We start from the raw sequence: 7,540 nt of genomic DNA on the forward strand, positions 1-7,540 counted from the left end.
TATCTCAAGAGATGACTTCCAAATCCAAACCAGAAAATAAGATATCTGTTTGCACTTAGAGATCCAGTCCAACCTGGAGGTGGGAAAGGTCTGCCTTCTTCCAAGGACACCACCTCTCTTTCCTTGGCCTGGTCCACCCAGCAGTTGTCACAGCCGGGCAAATTGTTTTTTCTTTTTTTTTTTTTTTTAGCAGCCATTGGATACAGAACACAGCCTGTTGGAAAAAATTTAGGAAATGTCAGTCACAAAGAGAAATACACTGATAGTATCAAATAGTAGACTCATGAGTGCTGGCAGGACAAAGAAATGGAGGGACCCTGTTTGGCAAGGCCATGTAGGGAAGGCCATGCCTTGCCCCCATTTCTGGCCTCTGCTAAGAGCTCACCATTTGTATTGTTTCAGGAACTCCAGGGAGATAACAGATGGTGATGAGGAAGAGCAGGGTTGCACTATCCTCCTGTTTCTGAGAATTTCTGGCTATTGTTAAGCAAAAGTTTGGAGAAGTTAAACTGACAGGAAATAACACGCTTGTTGAGTTATAAGGTGGCAAATGTTGTGAAATCCTTTTTCAGAAAAGGCCAGCTCAGAGGGAGTGTGCTGATGTGATAAGGAGCAGAACTCTTAAGACAGTCTCAGCTGGTGGAAGTCTCTCTCTTTTCCATGAGCTCAGGAGTATACACACAGATGCTTGGAAAAGCATGTTGCAAAGATTCTTCGTGTCCCTGACTTCAAAGAAACTTTTATTCTTGAATAAACCGTGTTGGCCTCCCAACCTTAGAGCCAAAGCAGCCAGTCAAATCGAAGAGATTTTAACAAATCACAGACTCTATCTGGAAATGCAGAGTGTACAGTGGGGACATGTCCCCAAAAATGACAGGCTGGGAGAGGGCGGAGGGAATGGGGGGCCTTAAGGCAGCAGAAGAAAAGGAAGGTGAGATTTCAATTGTGAATTACAGAATTGTGCTTTCTCTTTGAGAGATGGGAGGAAATATTCATTAAATATAAGTCACAGGACATCAGGGTTTGGAAAAATTTTGGTAGATTATGGGGCAACTAGAAAGAGGATAGAAAAGAGAAAAGAAGGAAAAGAAAGAAAAAGAGAGTGAATTCAGTATAAGAATTTGCTATGAGAAAGACAAAAACCATATGATTGCATTTATTTGTAGAATCTAAATAACAAACCAACAAACCAGAAAGACTCACAAACACAGGGAACAAGCTGTTGGCGGAATGAGCAAAACTGGTGAAGGGAATTAAGAGGTACAAACTTCCAGGTATCGGGGCTCCTGGGTGGCTCAGTTGGTTAAGCGTCTGATTTCAGCTCAGGTCATGATCTCAGGGTCCTGGGATCGAGCCCCACATTGGGCTCCCTGCTCGGCAGGAGGCCGCTTGTGTTCCCTCTCTCGCTGTCTTTCTGTCAAATAAATAAATAAAACCTTTTAAATAAATAAATAAATAATAAATGTAAATAATAATAAAAATAAAACAAAAATAAAAAAATTCCAGGTATGAAAAAGTCACGGGGATGAAAATAACTTTGTGTGGTGAGAGATAGGGACTACACTTACTGTGGTGAACATTACGTAATATATAGAATTGTCAAATCACTGTTTTAAACCTGGAAATAATATAGCATTGTATGTCAACTATATTTCAAAAATGGTAATTTTTTAAAAAGAAGAATTTGCTGTGTACTCTCTTTGGGGGTTGCCTAATAAGGAGAAAGCTCCTGATGGGGGGCTTTGTGCTAGAGAATAGGCAAACCCTGCTGGGGGTATGGGGCTGAGAGAGAACATTCGGAAGGAACAGAACCCAAGGGTGTCCTATAATTTAACTCAATTATGACACTACCTACCTGAAAATTGCATCAGATCCCACGGTTCATGTGGGCTCAGTCCCACAAACATGATCAATTATTAACTCCATTTTCTAGTCCCTTTCCCACCTCAGGGATAGGAGATATGGTTGAAAATTCCAAGCTTCTAATCTTGGGTTGGTCTTTCCAGTGACCAGCTCTCATCCAGGATCCATCCAGGAGCCTCGTTAGAACAAAAGACAGTCCTGTCACCCAGGAAATTCCAAGGGATTTAGTACCCTGTTTCAGGAACTGGGATCAAAGACAAATACTAGAATAAGAGATGCTGCTAACACTCTTACCATTTAGGAAATTATGAGGGTTTTAGGAGCTCTGGTCCAGGAACCAGGGGCAGAGACCAATATATGTTTTCTATTACCTCACAGCACCTTATTTCCACTTTTACTATTTTGCAAAAATACTGCAATATACGTCCTTATACATGTCTCCTGGTATAAATATGCAAAAATTTCTTTCAACTAATGTGTATGTACAAATAGAACTGCTGTTTTCATAGTATGCTTCCCTTAAACTTTACAAAATAGTGTTAAATTATTTCTAAAGTGGTTGTACCAACTTACACTCAAACCCACTTCCCAGAGAACATTATATGACTTTTTTTACATTTGACATTCTAATGCATGTGAAGTGCTTTCTTATTTTAGTTTGCGTTTTCCAGATTACTAGTGAGGTTGAGCATCTTTTCATATGCATTTCCAATCTGTAACTTAGATAATTTTTCTATAATTCTATATGTTTCATATTGATCTGTAGGAGTTTCTTATACATTCTGGAAACCAATAATTTATTTGATATATCTGAGCTGATTTTTGAATTTTTCACCTAGCAGATTAGAAACCAAAATATTGGTAATCCATTCTGTATTATAAAATTCAAGTTATACAGGTATTCTTACAAGAAAAAAAAAAACCCACTTGATTTTCTGATCTAAAAAATTCCTGGGGCACCTGGGTGGTTCAGTCAGTTAAGTGTTTGACTCTTGATTTCAGCTCAGGTCATGGTCTCAGGGTCTTGAGATCAAGCCCCGTGTCGGGCTCCATGCTGGGCGTAGAGTCTCCTTAAGATTCTCTCTCTCCCTCCCTCTCTAAAAATAAATAAATAATTTCTAAAATATTTCTATCTTTGACTCTGATGCACTAAAACTTCTACAAATGGCCAGTTCCTAGGGTGCCTAAGAATACTACAATATAAGGTCCAATAGAACTTGACACAGAGGAAGCATCTTCCCTCAGACTTGCTTTAAACTTTCTATTATCAGTCAAGGTCCTCCTGTCCCCCAAAAGAGAAACAAATGATATACTCAAACCAGGAAACTTTGAAGAGGTTTTACCAACAGAAGAAGTTCCAAAGGGGTGAGTGGATATAAGGGAACCATGAGAGATCATGGTAGTGGGACAGTCACCATCCCCAAAAGGAAAAACAGAAGGAGAGCTCGCTATAACTTAGAACGAGGTGGGGGGGGGGGTAGGGAGTGGGCCATCTAGACAAGAGCAGCAACCTTCTGCTGAGGGACACAGTGGCCCGTGGCAACCTCACAAGAAGAAACCAGGGAAATAAATGCCCTGACCTCATATTCCTCTCTCCCTCCCTTTCATCTCCTGCAGAAAGCCAGAGATTTGATGTAATGCACGCAAGACAGCTGGGCAGGTTGGAGAATGGAAGGGGGAAAGGCAGAGAATGAATCTAGAGAGGCATACTGAAGAAATTCAACACCCTGTGTAGCCAAATCATTTCAGGTTCTATCCCATGTGTAGGAAAGGCAGATAACTTAATGAAGTTATACAGAATTTTGAAACATTTTTCTTTTTTTCTGAATCTGAGTTAAATCATGAGTTGCTAAGCCAAGAGCTTCAGTCTGAACCCTACAATGCATAGACTGCACCACACCAGCCCCATATAAAGCGATTTACTGAAGATCAGAAATGTTGAATAACTCTCAATTCCTTATAAACCCAAGGTGTCTACTATAAACTTTTAAATGTTAAGGATGACTTTTTGAAATTATATAGGAGTAATTAGAACAAGGCAAGTGACAGATCAACCATAGGGCGAGATACGTAGTTTGTGGAACGCTTCGTCTCCTGTTTTCCATCTTTCATCTCCAACAAGGAGAAGGATTTATCAGACAGGAAATAGTTGAACAAGCATTCAAATGAGAGACCTAAAAATCCAAACTGGTGGAGGGACTATAAGAGAGCACCTGGGTTCACAACATCAGTACAAACCCCCTGGCCCCAACGAACTACATCCCAGCCGGCTTCCAGTAGGAAGAACGTGGTGATAAACGGGAGCTGCTATTCATTATCTTTGAAGAATCCTGGGAAATGGGGCAGGGATGAACAATGCAATTCTCAGACAGGTTATCAAACATCACTTTGAACACAGAGAGGATGGGAAGCACTTAAACATGCCTAGGAGTCAGGAAGGACAAGTCGTAATTTAATGAATTAATAGAATTTCCTTTCCTTTTTTTTTTTTTTTTAACTCTGCCAGACTGGTAAATCAGAGAAAGCGGTCAGCATTGTGCTTCAGCATTTTAGCTCGGTGTTTGACAGAGATGCTCACCTTGTGAGCAAGATGGAGGAGTTGGTCCAGGTAATCACAAAGATAGATGCTAATTATCAATCCATGTCAATCCAGTCTCTAGTGCCATGGGATTCTGTCTTCAGCCTTGTCCTGTTCATTGAGTAGATAGCTGAGTGTACAGCCAGCTTGCTTTTCCTCTTCCTCGAGGACTGGGTGAGGTAGCCAATATATTGAATGGCAGAGTGAAGATTCAAAGGCCATAATAACGAGCTAGATTTCACAATAAAAATTCTAATCGAAATAAACATAAACCACTACACCTATATTCTTTAATACATAAGAACAGAATCAAGAAAAACATGCCAATGCTTCAAACTAAACATGAAGGGTTTTATCTCTTGCTTTTATTTCTCCCCTCTTCCAAAACTGACCAACACTACGGTAGATGAATGTTTCCTAATAAAAGCATAAATCCACAGGAACAAAGAGAAGGAGAGAGGACAAAAAGAGACAGATGTAGGCGATAATTTGAAAGATGGAAAGCAGTAGTAACTGAATTGGCAGAACCCACGACTGAAGTATCTGCAAACAGGTATGTCACTGAGAATGAAGCAAATTCATCTTGAAGAACCCTGGAAAGGCCTAGAACTAGGAGGCCCAGCTACTGCAGAAGGGAGTGGTGAAGCGCAGAGTCAAAAGTAGAAGTATGTGAAAATATGACTAGAATGAGGTGCTTAGGGGCACCTGGGTGGCGCCTTCTGCTCAGGTCATGATCTCAGGGTCCTGGGATCGAGCCCCACATCGGGCTCCTAGCTCAGCGGGGAGCCTGCTTCTCCCTCTCCCTCTGCCTGCCGCTCCCCCTGCTTGTGCATGCGCTCTCTTTCTCTCTCACTCTCTCTCTCTCTTTCTGTCTGACAAATAAATAAGTAAAATCTTTAACAAAAAAAAAGGAGTGAGCTGCTTAGTAAAAGTGGGTTTCCATTCACTGAGGAAGTCTAAGCAGAAGTTGGACAACCACTAATCAAATATTTTATAAAAATGATTCAAGCTCTTGGTAGAAATTTGGCTCCAATGACCTTTAAAGTCCCATCGCCTCTGAAATCCTGTGATTCTAATAATTGTGTAGACAGGCCTCCAATACGTTTTAACTTCTGCATGTAGTTCACACGAGTTTCCTATAGGTGGCACTGTGGTATAAGATAAAACAGCAAACAGCCCCTCCTGCCGGATTCTTCCAGGCTATGGTAGAGTAAATATGGTAATACATAATACCCAGAATGTTTCGCAATTTTAAAAAAATCAGAAACCTGAACCCATAGATTCAGAACACCTAAGCACAAAAGCCCTAGTGACTCATGAGCCTTTGTGTGCATTAGTTTGTCATCCTTCTCAGCTCTGGCCATCTGCTTTATTCCTTATCTCAGCTGTGACATTTCTCTTCAATCTATTTGTCACTCTTGGACAGCAAAATAAGTGATAATGCAAAGCAACTGTTCCTTCACATCCCAGGTGTCCTGCTTCATTAAGTGCACCTTTTACCTCAGATCATGACCCCAGCTGAAACCAAGAGTCGGCAGCTTAACCAACTGAGCCACCGAGGTGCCCCACATTAGGAGCTCCTGGGAGTGTGGGGCCCTACAAGCTTTATCCCCCTTGATTTAAATAATAATAATGATGTAGGAAAGATGCTGGGGTTCTGAGCCTATGGCCAAGGAAGAATTCTTGAGATGCCTTTGGTGCAAAAAGGTGGTTTTATTAAAGCACAGGGGCAGGATCCGTAGGCAGAAGGAGCTGCACTGGGGTCATGAGGAGTGGCCCATTATATACTTTCAAGTTGGGAGGGGGGTTAGGGATAGCTTAAGTCTCTAAGCAATTTTAGAAGCAAGGTTTCCAGGACCTTGAGGGGACTAGCCATTGTTAGGAAAAGGTCATTTATTACCTCCTAATAAAACCTTAATCGTGAGACCCTTCAGATATGTATCAGTGGGCCATATGCTTGGGGGATGATTGCCAACATGTACCTTGGGGGATAGAGATAAAGGAAGTTTCCAAAGGAATTTTTATATGTTCAAGTAGACTTACAGGATCCTGGCAGTTGGGCTAAGATCACCTTTTGCCCTTAGCAAAGAATTAACATTGAGGCAGCTGAGTTCCTAGAGGAACATCACTCTACCTGTTTCAAGGACTTGACAGTGGGCTGTAGGTAGTAAGGAAATTTAATTTTTCTTTTGTCTTTGTTTCCTACATCAGTAATAATAAATAACAAAACAAAAAACTATTTTTCCAGCACAAGTTCAGACCAGTGCCCCAAATATGATTATCTCTGGCTCTCTTCCTTTTCTACAGCTAAAGGAGATTTATGCTTTGCTCCTCACAAACTAATCACTTAACATCTAGCTCTTCCTGACAAATTTTGCTATTCATCAAAGCTGTAAATTTGGTTTCTTTATTTCTCTTATCTGTTTCAGATTTACAAGGTCTGTGGGGAATATCTGCTCCTCATCAAGGAATGTCTCCATCAATTCCATAGATTCAGATTACTCTGCTCCTACATTCAGGTCTCAATTCCATGAAAACTTCCTAATGTTAGGAATCTTTTTTTTTTAAGAGAGAGTGTGTGAGTGTGCAAGAGCAGGGGGAGGGCCAGAGAAAGAATCCCAAGCAGACTCCATACTGAGCGTGGAGCCTGACTTGGGGCCCGATCCCACAAACCCAAGATCATGACCCCAGCTGAAACCAAGAGTCGGCAGCTTAACCAACTGAGCCACCGAGGTACCCCACATTAGGAATCTATAAAACTGTCAAATACAATCATTTTTGATATAACTTACCTCTGGGCTTTTCAAACCATGGATTTTTTTCCCCTAAATGCCATTAATAAACCCCAAAACCCAGACTGCCTTTCTTTATGTTGGGTCTAGTGTACCTGACAAAAAATTAGGAGTTGAGGAGTAAAGAAATTCCTCATTCATTCTTTCAGTGATTAGATTTTCAATAGAAATGGTACCTTTGGGCCCCTGGCTGGCTCAGTTAGTAGAGCAAGTTTGTAAGTTCGAGACCCATGTTGGCTGTAGAGATCACTTAAAAAGGAAAGAAAGAGAAGAAATGGCACCCTTGCACCTTATTTCAAGTAAGTGT

Source organism: Zalophus californianus, chromosome 5 (assembly GCF_009762305.2).
Source record: "Zalophus californianus isolate mZalCal1 chromosome 5, mZalCal1.pri.v2, whole genome shotgun sequence".
Taxonomy (NCBI): Eukaryota; Metazoa; Chordata; class Mammalia; order Carnivora; family Otariidae; genus Zalophus; species Zalophus californianus.